Source organism: Amblyomma mixtum, chromosome 2, assembly GCF_055824585.1.
Source record: "Amblyomma mixtum isolate Tamu chromosome 2, ASM5582458v1, whole genome shotgun sequence".
NCBI lineage: Eukaryota > Metazoa > Arthropoda > Arachnida > Ixodida > Ixodidae > Amblyomma > Amblyomma mixtum.
This window is the reverse complement of record NC_143013.1, coordinates 278859191-278874868: the sequence shown is the minus strand read 5'-3', so window position 1 is coordinate 278874868 and position 15678 is coordinate 278859191. Positions and strand designations below refer to the sequence as shown.

Here is a 15678-nt window from a genome sequence, read left to right as displayed (position 1 = left end):
TCTTCCTCCCTTCCCGTTACGGCGAGGTTCAGGTATCCACCGAGATATGCGAGAAAGATACATTTCATTTCCTCAAAAACCAGTTTACCGTTGAGCAAGGCGTAGAGCCGAACGGGCGATGGCGTTCTGTGGACTCCCTGGCACCGTTGCAAGACGCTGTCGCGTTCCACTCTTCGAAGCTTTAGGTCAACAAGTGCCCCCTGAATTTTCCTGACCTGCGGCGCGCTGGGAGTATTTTCTGATGATCTACAGTACAATTAAGGAGTGATGCTGTTTTGGACATGTCCGAGACCACGGAGGTGGTGTGGCGCTAGTCATCGACATTCGGATTCATACTGCTGGAGGAAGAGACATTTCTGCACCTTCTGTGCTTGTGCCTCGTTGAACTTACGGCAGGAAGTGCACCCTTTGATAGGGGTTCCATAAGCACCGGCAGACGTCAAGGCATACAAGCAAAATAAAGGCGGTATTCCCAAGCGATCGTCTTGCGGTATTCCCAAGCGATCATCGTTTCGCCGAACGGAGCGGGATGCTGCTGGAAGCTCAAGCTGGTGGTGTTAAAGGCGGCTGCGGCCTCGTCAGAGATGTTTCTGACATCCTGTGTGGGAGGTTGAAGTCTCATTATTCACCTGCTGGGAGACGGCTTGAAATTCTGTTCCCAAAGGGGCTCCGAACAAAAGACTTGTCGCAGTGGTGAAATCGATAGTGTTCGATGACCCAGTCTTTCACCCTTTCCATCAACAGAGATGCGAGAGTGCATCACCACCGCCTCCTGCCATCGTCGTTCACAGAACTTTATTCCCCAGCCAGGGATCTAGGGTCCACGAACTGTATTTAACGCGCTGATGGTCTGCTACCGAAGTACTCCTGTCTCGACTGTAAAAATGTAAAATCTACCGTTCACTTTCCTTCGTAAAGGAGTTTTATATGATCGTTCCGAGATTAGACCTGCGGGCCTGAACCAGTCAGGCAACCCGAGGGCCCCTGATCTCTAAAACTGCATTCTCGGCGAAAGTCGTGGGATGAGTGAAGCCTCCTGGCGGGTCACGTGGCTCAATTTGCAGCGGCTGTAAAACCGGTTGAGAAGAGATTTGGAAATGACCCTGAAGGTTGGTTTGCAATTATGGCATACCCCGACATGGTCCATGCCCAAATCTGGCATGGACCACCTGAAATTTGACCTTGGCCGGAATCAACAAAAATTGAATGGTGGGTTCTTGAGAGGTAGTATGGCACATCCCCAACGTGGCACAAACCCAAATACGGCAAAAATGAACAACCCGGAATGACCTCGGCCGAATCTGACTGCCGGTGAATCTGGTTGTGCTGGGGTGAAAGACAGTCTTGACCTATTCTCAAAATGGAATTGGCTCACCTCCAAAAAAGGCTTTGGCACCCCAGAAGTTTGGGCAGGCCGCCCCTGAAAATTTTAAAATTGAGTTCACCCACATTCGGAACCGACCAGGGACACCCCCAACAAGATCATGTACATCCTCATCGTTCCCAACCGCTTACAAGAGGAAACTTTGCAGGCTTCCCATGACGAACAGACAGCTAGGCCCCTTGGGTTCACCCGCACCCTTCAAGAGAAATTCTGCTAGCCACGACTGTCCGCAGACATCGCACAGTAAGTAAAAATTACGAGGAACTTTAGCGGCTAAAGTTGTGAAAGGCGAAAGCCTGAGTGCTCCTTTCTGCTACGCGATTGTTCACTGCACATTTTGTTGGTGTATTAATCAACTGCCAATTAATGACGCTCAAGCTTCGCCTTTAGGAGTGGAACGCGACAGCGTGTTTTAGCTCTGCCACGGAGTTCAAGGAACGCCACCACCCGTTCGGCGCGATGCGTTGCCCTTTGAACGCAACGCTTTTTGAGGAAAGGAAATGGGGCTGTAATTCTGTCATCTCGGTGGACACCTGAACCGCACCGTAGAGGAAGGGAGGTGGGAGTGAAAGAAGATAGATAACATGGACATGGACAGGTAACATGGACATGGCTTCACATGAAGCCAGACGACAAGCGCGGGTTCGCACGCTTGAGAGGTAATATGGTTATAAAAAGGGCGTCTATTACGTGGACATCACAGGGTCGTCGCCCGCGGGATTCTTCACGGCTGCCGTAGTCCACCGGGGAATGAATGTCGATGGGCTATCTTTTCGGGCCCCAAATTCAACACGAGCGGAGGAAGTCGCAATAGCTCTCGCTGCCGCCGATCCAAAATCGAAAACGGTAATCACAGACTCTCGCCGGGCCTGTGAACATTATCTTGCAGGCGAAATATCACCTCTTGCCTCGCAAATTCTAAGACGCGCTTTCGCCGATCCAACTCGCACAAAAGTGATCTGGGCTCCTGGCCACCAGGGTCTACGAGGCAATGAGGCCGCTGATGCGGCCGCCCGAGCGCTCACACACCGGGCTCCTCATCCTAGCTCTCATGGCTCAGAAGCTCATAAACCGCTTCTGCGGTTCCGCGAAATCCTAATTTATTATTGCGACAGCCACCGTCTCTACCCGGCAGCGTATTTCCATTTCAGCGTACGTAGACGCATCGGCCGCTAGTTGCGCTGCTTGTCTGCAACGTCACATCCGGCGTTGTCATGACAACATTGAGACGCCACTGTTCGCGCTTTGCTTGCAAATGGCCGTTCGCGTCGTCAGCCGTTCAGGCCACTTCGGCTACTTCGTGCTCTCTGGCTGGCACGACTGCCTCTGTGACGCGTTCCTTCGTATTTTGCTGTCTGGCTGGCACGACTGACTCAGTAACGCGTTCCTTATCGTTTACAAGGAGGTAGCGGGAGTACAGCAAGTGCATTACTAACATGTTCAACGCCGTTCGCGTCGTCTGCCGCTCAGGCCACTTCGGCTACTTCGTGATCTCTGGCTGGCACAACTGCCTCTGCGACGCTTTACTTTTCGTTTACAAGGCGACAGCGGGAGCAAAGTAAGTGCATTAATAACACGTTCAACGACGAGGACCGCACGACTGCCAAGGATCGGAGTTTGCATGCTTCGTGCCACGAAGGAAGAGTGCTGTGCTGGGATCGTACAAGAAGACTTATCCATCCAAACACGTAGATAAGACCACAAGAAAAGTAAGCGCACATAATGATAAAGGTCGAGTGGTCTATTATTTACTTCACTTCAAGCGTCGCGAAACTGGGAAATCGTTCATTACATCTAAGGCAGTCACTGTGGATGGTGTTGACTGAACATAGTTGTGCTTTTCTTGGGCTCATCGAACTTTCCATTCGTGGTGGCACTGTCCAAGTGCACGTTCATTTGGTTCAACAGGTTTCCTGCTTTACTGAAATTCTGGCTGGTCAGCTTTATCTGTCCTCCTCCTGTGGCATTCTATTACTCAACAGCCTTTGCCTTTACTCTCGCGTATGGTGCTTTAAGCGTGCGTAAGGCCTGAAGAGGTGGCCATAAAAGCAACGGAAGATTCAGCTATCTTTGGACGAGTCAGTACTGTACGGCTTGTAAAACAATGCCTGTCTCAGCTCAAACCACTCAGTATAGTTCGCTTATTCTTAGGATGAATGGAATAAGCAGGAGTCAACACCAGACACGAGCATCTGGAAAAGGAAAATTTGTCACACAATTTGAATATGCCATTTGTTAGTAGGCATTATCCAGGGGCATGCCTTGGGACATGCACTAAGAGGGTTGTTACTTTCTAACTTGAACACGTGTCTGGCATACTGTGGATAAATGCGAGCTGTTGAGCAGGTTCAGGGAGCTGCCACAATTGCTACTCTTTGCACATATGTACAGTAACGTGGACTTCTCTCCTGTGTGGCACTTTACAGAGCTGAACTGTAACCAGAGAGCACGCTCCTGTGTTCAAGTTGGCAGTGAATAACCCTGTACAGTAGGTAGTTGTGTATAGGTGGGTGCACAGGAAGTGCAATTTATATTTCAATTTTCAAAGACGCTACTGTCTGGTGGGACATCAGAAGAACTGCCAATTTTTACAGATGCACAGAAAGCCAGCCACTGCTTGTACGTGTATACATGCCTTCACGGATTCTCACACTGTCTTCTATAGAACCACCAAGTTCTTACTGGGTTACCTCCAGTGTCTATATCCAAGCATGCGTGAACCTAGAGCTTTGCTTTACTCACCTTACTTTCGGACTAGTTGCAATAACTGCTTTACAGGTTCTCACTATTAGGCCAGTCATTATTCGCTGAATCTGAGTATTCTTCTAACAGGCTCCCTCGCATCTTCATTTCCTGTATGCATACGTGTGCAGCACGAAGGGTATAAACTAAGAGGCATGGCATTCCTTGGCACCTCAAGGAAGCTTTTGTAGTTCTCCAAGGGTCAAGAAAGAATTAGAAATGTAAGACATGCATGACGTGCAAGAGCAAGATGTACGCTGACACAACTTATCCAAAAACAAAACAATAAAAGAGATCTTCCAGCAGTACTGTATCTTTGAAAAGGTCTTTATTCTGGACGTTACTATTACAGACACATCAAGTAGTGATGAAATTACTCCTGAAAGGAAGTTGTCTGCTGCTTGAAATACAAGTACGTCTGGAAAAGAAAATGAACGGTACAAACAGTGAGCCACAGTCAACATTTATCCATACCTGTGAATAAGACTTCACCATGTTAGCCTTAGTGCACGTTTAATACCCTCTGAGGATAATATTTTGGTGACGATGAAAATCCGCTGTAGAACCAGAAAACATGCTTACATGTAGCAAATATCTGCACTGTCTTGGCGTCAATACTTTTGCATTTTGAGAAGGTGACATTTGGTCCCTTTTATTACACCAACAATGGGATTGTCACTCACCACTGAAGCACACAATTACTTTTGCACCAAGTACAGCACTGCCATCAAAGAAGGAATGGGATGGTAGGCCTAAATATGCCCTTTCAAGCCTTAGTTCTACAGAAAGCATTTCTACAAGTTTGGAAGACAAAAGAGCACTCGGCAGGCTCACAAATGTCTGCAGAAAACCTGTCACCAACTGTTTTTCTTTGCACTTAAAGCAGTTCAGCAGCATGTGGGAATTTTTAAATGAGTAGGGACTGGAAATTTTGGCCCATCTGTTCACATTTTGAAATAAAGAAATTATAGTTCACTTGGTTATCCACTCTGAAATAAAATTATAGTTCAATTGGTTATCCCATGCTGCTTCTGTTTCAGCATCTGCAGGAGTTGAGATAATGCTAAAAACTAAATCAAATGCTACTTTGCAAGCTTCTTTTGTTCCAACTCTTGCCTGCATGCCCCCAAAAGTGGCAAGACAACAAATGAAGAGGCAGCACATCACTTTTCTAACCTTCTTGTAGTATTAAGTCTCAACCGATTTCGGTAACCATAGCCAACAGGCGGCCCGTGAAACCGAAATGTGAGCTGGCTGTGAACTGTGAACCTGGCTGAGGCGAATTCCCGGTCGCAATCTGTGTTTGCTGATAACCTGTACACTCTAAAGAGCTAGCAGCCAACTGAGGCTTTGAATACAGTTGAGCCTACTTATAACGAACCTGACAGTCACACGGATTGCGTTCATTGTATCTGAAATCTGTACTAAGTGGACTCGCCTTATTACAGTCAAAAGACAATGTCAGATAAAAGTAGCGTTTCATTTTTTTAAAAGTGCACTGTGCATGTTTGTTCCCTCAAAGCAGACCCTATCAAGCCAATTTTCTAAGCTTGGTCATATGCTTCTGGCCGAGACCCTTCTGGCTGTGGACAAGCTGCTTTAGGGATGCGATAAGTGTTTGAGGTGTTCACAGCCAGTAGCGGAGGGTCTAGAGCTTCGCCTTCAAACCTTGACTAAGAAATAAGGGCCTAGCAACGAAGCTACTACAGTGCACCTTTCTTTTATCAGGAAAGGAACACCTCTTGTGCCAAAAACGTGCTCTCAGCCTGTGCGGTAACCCTCTTCTGCAGAGGAGGTTGTGCTTCAGAGGATCTGGGTTGGGATTGCCCTCACTCCAGCTGTGACTCAGAAATAGCCTCATTTTCGAGATCTCCTCCCTCGACTTGGGTGTCCAATATGTCAATGCAAAGATATTGAAGCCAACACTCATCACCTGCTGTGGGACTGCCCAGCACGGACGCCTAGAAGAATCTGGCTCTTAACAGCATAGGTCGGCACACTCACTCATGAGTGCACTCATATCGCCTCACACATACGTCAGTGAGTATGAGTGCTAGTGAGTGGATGCGAGTGTAGGTGGTCATGAGTGTGAGTGAGTGGTTGTGAGTGCGAGTGAATAGATGTATGGGTGGTCATGAGTGTGAGTGCGAGTGAGTGGATGTGAGTGTGAGAGAAGAGTGGTGATAGGACATGGGTGAGTGGTTGTGAGTGGCGGCAAACTTCAGGCGACAGCGAAGTTTGACGCATGTGCTAAGCTATTTTCATGTTCACAGTTGAGGGAAGTAAATATTCACGGGCCCTCGAGGCAGCATAAGGCATCATGCCAGTGTCTATTTACAACCGAAGCAGAGGATTACAACGTCACACGAATAGCAACTTTTCGTTGCTGTTCACAGTACTAGTTCACCGTTGGCATGGGTGCAGGCCAAATTCGCGGGTGCAGTTTTGTCAGCTCCCTTTATCGAATTTCACATTGCCACTGTTGCAAAGGCAGATGTCTCTTTACATGCCTCCTACACGGCTCGAGCTCATATACACCCATGGATGCGGAACCCATGGCTGCAGGATCAAATACAAAAATTTTCAATGCACATAATTTCCGCAGGTCAGCATGGCAACTCATAATGTCAGCTCTTCCTCCTTTTCTACCAAGTTCTCAGAAGCTTAGAAGAGTGCTTCGAGTCACCGTTCTGTTTAAACTCTTATCTAAAGCCCAGAATATTGTGTGCCTATGAAACCATAATCTTTCCAACAATAAACTATTAGATCTTTTTGTTCATTACACCTTGAATTTGTTCAAGCAGGCCTACTGTACAAAAGGAGAATCAGCCTGTGGCAGTGCCGTTGCCGCCTCCATGATTTAATGATAAAATTTGATGATGAGGTTCATATAAAGTGCATCTGGCCTAAGTATACACCAAATCCTATCATTTCCACATGACAAGAACTTCGATTACTCTAATAAAAGCACTGTATTACATTCGACACCTATCCACGCCAGGTGTTCATTAGCCTATATCATACTGTAAGCCCGATTCTTTTTGCACGCGTGTAGGTATGAAGCTGCGCTCCAGTCGTTTAGCTTAGCACATGGCACGTACATGACATTTCACAGTTCATACGACCATTTTAGATCCTGGTACGAGAAAAAAAAACTTTGTAAAAGTTGAAAGCATAGAGTCGAGAGTTTTCTTGGCTCATGCGAACAATTTCTTTTTCAACAACTTACTCTGTTGATTTGGCCTCTTCCGATGAAGACCAAAAAACCAAACATCCTCTGAATCTATATCCATTCAAAACTTGAAAAGCCGTCAACTCCGTTACTCTGAAAACCACTCAGAGATGACAATCCCAGAGTTGCGGCCAGGGATAATTACCATTTGAGCAGTCGTGGCAACTCTTAACGTCTAGGCCATTTCTTACAAACATGTGCAGTGGTCCATGTTCCCACACACCACATCACTTGAAAGTGGCAGCAAGTTAATGATTTAGAACATATGAAAAGTTAATGAAATGGAAACAGCGCATGAAAGGACAGACATAAAAAAGGAACTGAAACGAGACAGTGCACCATGCAACTCCTGCTTGATGAAAAGGACATTACTGCATCAAACTGTACTCAGAAATAGCAAATAGGTAGCTTGTTTTCATGATATTCTGAATTTATAAAAAAAAAATGGAAATAAATTTCTTGTTCACTAATGTATATCCACCTATCAAAAATTATACGAGGTCTGTTATAAAAGTATCCGACTTTATTTTTTTGTGCGAACACCTGATGGATATGAAACAAGCGCGCTTACAGCAGCCGACCTTGAACCCTCGTGCGCATGCACGAATTTTTTCCCGCCTGCCGATAGCGTCAGTCACTGGAAAGCAGCGTTTGAGTGAGGGAGTGCGCAGTGCTCTCGTCGGTTTTTGTTGCAAGGAAAATGGCGGAGCGAGAGGAGCAGCGCTACTACCTCAAATTTTGCCAGAAACTTGGCGATAGCCAAGTGGAAATTATTCGAAATGTTCAGACGGCTTTCGGTGATGATGCTACAAGCAGCACACAGATTAAGCAGTGGTGCAACTGGTTTAAAGACGGCCGCACATCCGTGGAGAGAGAGCCACGCTCCGGTCGGCCACCAACATGCCGATATGACCAGGTAATTGCCGAAGTGAACGCTGTGGTGATGCGGGACTGTTGTGTGACTATCCGAGAAATTGCGGAAGAGGTGGACATCAGCAATTTTTCTGCACATTCCATTATCACCGAACATTTAGCCATGGAGAGAGTTGCGGCGAAATTCGTGCCGGAGCTGCTGACGGTGGAGAAAAAGCAGCTTTGTGTTGAAGTCTCACAGGAGATGCTGGATTCCACAAACAGTTACCCTGACTTCACCGACGCCGTAATCACTAGTGACGAGTCTTGGGTGTACGGGTACGACCCGGAAACCAAATCCCAGTCGTCACAGAGGACGCATTTCACGTCACCAAGACCAAAGAAGGCCCGCCAAGTGCGCAGCAATGTCAAAGTGATGCTGACTGCTTTTTTGACTCCCTCTGTGTGGCACACCACGCGTACCCACCCCACAGGGTCAAAGAATGACTAAACAGTACTACAGGGATGTGCTCCATCGCCTACGTGGTGCTGTGCGGCGCAAGAGACCGGAATTGAGGTCAACAAGAAATTGGCGCATCCCTCGCGGCATTGCTCCTGCACATTCCTCGCATTTGATTCAGACTTTTCTGGCGAAAAACCAGACTCCTGTAGTTCAACAGGCTCCTTACTCTCCTGATATGTCCCCCTATGACTTCTGGCTGTTTCCTAAAATCAAGAGGTCATTGAAAGGAGTGCGATTTCAGAAAAGAAAGGACATTATGGCTGCAACGACAGCAGAGCTAAATTCCATTCCGAAAAGGGTCTTTTCGGAATGCTTCCAACAATGGCAGCACCGCTGGGAGATCTATATGGAGCCCCAAGGAGACTACTTTGAAGGTTATTAGGTTTCTAACGCTCCAGTTATGCCAGTTTTTTTTTCTTCGGCCAAAGGTTGATACTTTTCTAACAGACCTCGTAAGCACTAATAGTGGTGACCAACAAGCAATAATTTGCATTAATTAAAATTAATTACATTAATTTAGAGTTCATTTAATTTTGCGGCTCTTGCCGTAAATTCGCCTTTTTGCCGCGGACAATAAATAAAGTGTGCAAAGTAAGAACATCTCGCATTTAAAAAATTTTTGCATTTTTTATTTTATATATTGATGTGCCAGAAAAAAGTAAACAGCATAGCAAGCTTGGTTGATTAAAACTCATCTACATTCTATATTTTTTTTATCCTGAACCCGTCTGAACCGGTTCAGTACAGTCCGAACCATTTTGAACCGGAATGGAATGTCGCTCTGGAGCCGAACCTGGACCTGAACCCAAAAAGTGTAAACCTGAACCTGAACCGAACCCGAAAAAATTCCAGTTCGACACCGTGTTGAAAACTGCACCTCATAGTATTTAAAAAAGCATTTTGGTTACATGTTGTTTTCCATCATCTTTTTGTGGACATGTATTTTTTTTTATAACATAGATGTTCAAGTTCTGTACTTTTTTATCAGTTTCAATTGAAAGTTTTATCATAAGGAATGCTTTTGTAGAGCACTGAAGCCTAGTCGTCACAGGTCTTTGTTGTGATCACTTTGCTTCATCACGGTGACAGTGCCTACATAGTAGGTGAGAAGGAGGAAGTTTCACAGCAACAAGCCAGATTGTCAAAGTGTTGGTTTTGCAAAATTAGGTCTCCTACCACAGAAACAGCCTGCCAACTGCTGTTCTACAAGCAGCTAGGCCAGTGTTTGTGGCTTTATCACTGCCAGGTCATCTAAGAAAGTGACTCCACGGCAGGACACTCAAAACCACCGAATAAATGAATCAGCTGATTTGGTACCGCTGTCCTAAAACAACATTTCTTGGGACTGACAGGTTGAAGACTGCAACCTGCAGTGATGTAATATATCTATGGTGATGATACAGCAGAAAGTGCAAGTTTTAAATACACATAGCATCCAATCAAGTGTAAGCCGAGAAGTTTGTCTCAACCGGCTTGTCAAGCAGCGTGTTGCCTTGCTGCTGCCAAGGAGCTTGTTGCTGAGTTCTGAAGTTCCTCCGAGAGCAAGAAACGTCAGAGAGAATAAACATGAAGGCTTCGGAGGAGATGCCAATAAAGTCAACAAGTGCATGTATTCTGCTGGTGCATTCTCAACTGCTGTAGTATATGTGCAAACATAAAATTGCGTTTTTCTCAAAATCACCCTTTTGAAAATTTTTAATCCTTTTCTCAATAACTGACTACCTGACCGACTAAACTGAAATTTTCTCGGATTGTAATTAACTCCCTTGCAAATAGTTTGAAGGAAATAGCAAATACTGGAACTGTGCATATGACATTAGTAAACATGGGTAATAGGATGGAAATCGCCAGCACTCAATAAATAATTTTTGATCAATTTTCTTTTGTCCTACAGCTTCCGTTCCAGGCTGCCGAACGAAGGTTCTGTCGCCATAGGTGTATATGAAATTGAATGACGTATACAAAAGCTACAATATTTTCACTGCTTTGTATAAGTTAATTCCTGTAAACTTATGCTAATCTGCTTCAGAAGCCAGGATGACAGCAACTGGATAAGGAGCTAATATAGAGCAGTTTTTGTGGGCCTCACGTGATCTTATACTCACTTGTGACGTTGCAACCATTGTTCGGCAACCTGGAACCAATACAGGAACTGTGTGGCAAGAGAAATTCAATTAGAAATTATTTACTGAGCGTAGGCAAATTTCGTGCAGTGATTCATGTTTACTAATGCCCTACACAAATCCAAAGCACAAATACACTAAGAAAAAATTGATGTGTCTACACCTATAAGGTATCAAGGCCATCCACAAATAAATCATTCAAGACATGAGTCGGAATTTTTATGACGACCAGGTTAGGAACAAATGCTTTCATATAGCATTGGTTCAGCACTGAGCACAAGAAAACTTCGTCAGATAAAGTAGTAAACCATCTCGCACTGAAAATAGCACCAGGGCTGTTTTTCACTTGGAGGACTGAATGGTTACACCTGCCTCAATGTGAATTAACCTCTTTGAGCACTTTGACGGAATTGCTGGGAGCATGACATGGAAAGTGAAAATTTTCAATCCTTTTTAATGTGAGAGGCCTGTCATTCACAATGGCATCGAGACAGAGGAGCCATTGTAGTGTTCACTTGCCACATTTAAACAACGCAGGAAATGAGCTTCTTGAACAGTCTCAGTACAATCACTGATGTCATTCAACGCCAATGCTCTAGCTGAACGCAGCCACAGTGTTGGCCAAGACGCACACAGCTTTGCGCGAACACCTTACTCGGTTGGGCCTTTCTCTGCTTTGAATGCCACATTTTACTGTAACATTAGTATAGCTGTTCGGCATCGGGAAGTCCGGCTTCACAGCGGAAAATGATCGGTAACCTGCTACTTGTGCTCACCTCAACTAGCAAATGACACCAGCGTCCTCATTGACTGCTTCACAGTGTAAATAAAGTCGGCAATGTGCGCTCGGACTTTAGGCTGGTTTTTCTAGCAGTGTCGGGCTGGCCCCAGTAACCTGCCTAGTCTAGACTGCAGGCCTGTTAATACTGCTTGTCAGCATGTTTCTGAGCTGTGTGCAAATAAAAAAAAATGCATACAAATACACGGCAATGCAGGTCTCTCGAGCCCCTCAAAGACTTCGTTTCGCACGAACAGGCGTATTACAATTACCAGCTTCACGGGGGCTTCTTGTACCTGGTCTGCAGAGAGGAGATTAGCTGTTCTTTTCAAGTAACGAAAATCATTACCTTGCATATCTTATCGTCAACATCACCGGCTAGAAAACGCGCTGCACAAGTTCACCGCAAGCCGGCCATTCGTTGCCACAGGCTCCTCTTGCATCTGCTCGTCAAAAGGTTCGCTGTAACTGAATGCAGGCACGATTGTCAATTCGAGAAACCGAAGCGATGCGGACTGCAGGACTCGAAACGCTAAAGCAGCCGAAAGCAAAAACCGCCGAAAGAAGTCGCACGAATCTACGACGAATTTTAAAACTTCCTGCAACGTTAGCGCAGGCCACAGTAACGCCATCTGGTGTTGAAATGTGAAAATATTTTATGCGCTGTGATTCGCACTTAGCAAAGCAAAGCTAGTACCATGGCTAATTCAGTCCAGCCAGGGCCTATTTTTTTTGGTAACTTAACCGAGCAACGTTTTTAATAACATCATGTGGAGTTATTTCGCACCTTTCTGCCAACCACTGAAACGGCTACATTTGACTATGACTGCCTTAGCTTGAAAATCCAAATCAAGCCGATCCACAGTCGGCGGAGTCTTGTTTGCATGGTTGTTTGAGTTAAAATCGAAAATAGAGGAAGTTTATCCCTCATTCGTTCTGCTTTTGGCGCGAGGAGGCAAAGCGAATATCACGCGTGTTATTTAAAGGCAAAGAATATGCCTAAAAACCCAATAACACTGACGAATTCTAACCGAAGCGGGTGACTTGGGCGCCGCCATCTTGACAAAGCTATTTTCCTAGCATAAGAGCACGCGCGCTAAATTCGAAAGAGAGCAAAGAGAGCGTACGTAACGCGAACGTACATACGTAAAATCTAAATTCAGGCGTATACAAAGCAAACTTACAACGTTACAAACTTCATAAACGAAACCAAAACATGACCTCGCTCGTTTCTTTTTTTTAAATCCAAAAAGTTTAAACACGATTGAACACGATCCGAAATCAAAACAGCCGTGTGCTGCTGTTGCATTTATAAATATACCGGGAGTTTCAGCGAACACTTTCAAAAAATTTATAGATAGACTTTTGGGGGGAAATATGGCTTTTACGGCACAGTATTACCAGTGTTGGCGAACACCAGAAAACTGGTGAATCGTCGTGAGTAGTAAGCCAGTTCACGAATTTTTAATAATTAACTTCTTAACTAGCTCACCTAGGCGCCTAATTGCAGTTAGAGATTTGTAGCTGGTCTTTAGTAACAGCCACATCAGTTTTTAGAAATCAGAAAACGCGATTACTCTTGGCACTGTGGCTGAACAAAATTTGGCTTTTTCGACTAGTTACATGCACTGTAGCAGTTGCTTTACCTCCATGCTTTCGAAAGCCCGTGGTATTTTCGCATGATGCAGCCAGATTTTGCCAAGTCATGACAGCGAGGGTAACCTCGATTTCGAAACTCTAAAAACTGATATAGCTATTACTGACGACCAGCTACAAATCTCTAATTGCAACTAGGTGCCTAACTCTACTAGTTACAGATGTAATTATTAAAAATTAGTTAACCAGCTCACGACTTCAGACAAAACACCACTTTTCTGGTGCTGCCAACACTGGTAACACTGTGCCGCAAAAGCCATATTTTTACCCCAAAAAGCCTATTTATAAAAATTTTCGAAAGTTTCCGCTGAAACACCCGGTATGTTTCAACATGAAAAAGAAAACAAAGCAAAGAAGTATACAAAGCAAACTCATGTACAAATCTCATAAACGACACCGAAACACTACTTCGCACGATTTTATTTCCTGCGCTCTTCTGAGCTTGGTCTTGTCTCCAATGCTATATGTCCGCGCTGGCAGTTCACGGACTTGCTGCCTGCGGTGGTTGACGACACAGCACTTCACAGTGCTGAATTGTAGCTCTCCTCGTGGAAAGCAATGGCGGAGGCGGCTACCTCAGATTGTGTAGAAGACCGCGAGTCCTCTATACCTGATGTGAAAGTGTTCCGCTCCAACTTGCAACATGCCGCAGATGCTGACCACTGGATGCAGTTGTACAGCGCTCAAATCAACACTTGTTGAATCACTAAAAATGTGTGCACAAACAGCATACCGTAAGACTGTATTTTGCATTTGTGCACTTGGTTCTTTCACAAGTGAGAAACTGCGTAAAGTGAGCGCACTAACCAAGCCTATAGCTTTGTTTCACCTGTTTGCCAATGTGATAAACAGTGATCACAGGACAACAAAATCTGCAGCCTCAAACGGGGGTTGGCTTGGATACAAATGCCCCTGAAGACCCTCCAGAGGATAATGAAAGATTACTTCGAGGCGAATTGTGATTGAGCCAATTTTTGTGTGCGTGTGAAACATAACGATAAATGTTTGATCTTTTTGTTTCATTTCTTTTGCGACTTGTGTAATTAGTGACCATAACAATCACGCCACGATCATTTAGTCGCATGATAGGCTGCTTATTGCCATCAGTTAATTCTGTCTAGAGTACACCTTACTGACATGCCAAACTGCTTTTTTAGGGTAGAAGTGGTTATAGCAACGTAATAGTTACAATGAAGAAATTCTGATTCCCCTGTAATGATGAGGTTTGATTGTATGAGTATATGTGAGAAATTCTGCCAAGTCGAGCACTCGAGCATTAAGAAGTGCAGTAAAAAGAGTTTGGAACATTTAAACACCATCACCCAGTTGTTGGTGCATTGACTTCCTTAAGCAGAGAATGACAATGCAAGGCGGATGGAAAGAAATCAATGTTACACATTTACTCAGCTGTTATTTCATTCCCACCAGGAATGAAAGCATAGCCTCTACCTCTCAGCGAAGTATAATGGGTGCTCATGGCAATACAGCTTCTCATGTGATAACGCCGTTCCTGAATGCTTGTGTGTGCCTGCTGTTTTTAAGGTTTGAAGATGTTTTGAAATTTGAGTCTGGTTACAACTCAGATAATGCCATTCCTGAATGTTTGTGCATGCCTGCTGTTATTAACGGTTTGAAGATATGTTTTCAAATCTAAGTTTGGTTACAACTTAGATTTTGTGCACTTTGTTCGGTTTACGGTTGATTATGTCACATGTTGATGCTGCATGAATTCATACATTAACACTCAGTATGACCTGCAAATCTCTAATGGTAAGCCTATGATGGTTCACAGCTTCTAGCAACCCAGCATGCTACTACTTATGGCCTCAATTATCCTGGTTGGCAGGTGAACGACAGGTGCAACCAATGTGGCAACATAGACCACAATGACATACTTCCTCTGGCATCACATCGTCTCCATGCAGATATCTGCACACAAAAACGAAATTTTTGGTTTATTGTCCCTAGTCCATGAATGCTTTAACGTGTTCTGTGTGCTCCATCATTTGTATAGTCTTCACACTTAAACATTTTAGAGAGCACGGATATTTATATTTACCACAAAGCACGGTGAACCATTCTGTGCTGCCCCACACGCTGAATGATTACCGGCGTTTTCTGAATTAGGCACACACGGCGGAGCCCGTTTCAATGTGAGGTCAATCGTAAACTTCTGACTCCCAAGAATGAACGATGCAACAACCTACAACTTCGGGCTGCAAAGAAACACACAAAGAACAAAAAAACAAAAAACACAAAGAGAAAGAACAAAGCACACGGAAGACCAAAATTCTCACAGTAGCAAAGATCAAGACAAGAGTACTTGTCAAGGAGAGGCTACGATACAGGCGTGTGACTAAATCTGCCTTGAGCTAAAATAGGAGAAGG

The 15678-nt window shown here is 44.8% G+C and overlaps 1 long non-coding RNA gene across 1 annotated transcript; it reads right to left on the bottom strand.

Annotated features, from left to right (window-relative positions):
- Positions 1 to 4435: 4435 nt before the first annotated feature.
- On the bottom strand, positions 4436 to 14307 carry LOC149364103 (uncharacterized). Its single transcript, XR_016289147.1, has 3 exons — positions 13901 to 14307; positions 11984 to 12102; positions 4436 to 4544 (listed from the first exon to the last, which is right to left on the bottom strand). It is a non-coding gene; the product is annotated as an uncharacterized LOC149364103 (long non-coding RNA).
- Between the last annotated feature and the right edge of the window lie 1371 nt (positions 14308 to 15678).